Genomic DNA, 328 nt, shown 5'->3' with positions numbered 1-328 from the left:
CCAGCTCCTGTGCTGTGGAGGAGCTGTGCCCAGCAGCGCACTTTGTGGCAAACTCACAAAAATAGTTTACTCGCTTCTAATTAGGGCATTCTAATTAGTCCATTGGCAGGGCTGGAGCACCAAAAACGCGGGGGCTGCATTTTTTATCACTCGCAAAACGGCTGTCTGGGCCCGCTCCTTTAGCCATGCTCTTCCCCACAGCCCTTTCCCAGGCCGGGGTGCCAGAGCAGACAGTGCAGATGCAGACTGCCAACGCATCGATGGGCACGAATCCTGCTCACCTCTGGGCACGCCCACGGGCTTTGCTGAGAGATGATGGTGTGTAGAG

At 56.1% G+C, this 328-nt stretch overlaps 1 protein-coding gene across 1 annotated transcript in view; it reads right to left on the bottom strand.

The window, feature by feature from the left end:
- Positions 1–328, bottom strand: part of LOC103914703 (toll-like receptor 6) — an 8,198-nt gene that overhangs the window by 428 nt on the left and 7,442 nt on the right. The gene's annotated exons all lie outside the window — the stretch shown is intronic.

This window comes from Pygoscelis adeliae, unplaced genomic scaffold, assembly GCF_000699105.1.
Source record: "Pygoscelis adeliae isolate BGI_AS28 unplaced genomic scaffold, ASM69910v1 Scaffold133, whole genome shotgun sequence".
NCBI lineage: Eukaryota > Metazoa > Chordata > Aves > Sphenisciformes > Spheniscidae > Pygoscelis > Pygoscelis adeliae.
This window is presented reverse-complemented; position numbering and strand designations above follow the sequence as displayed.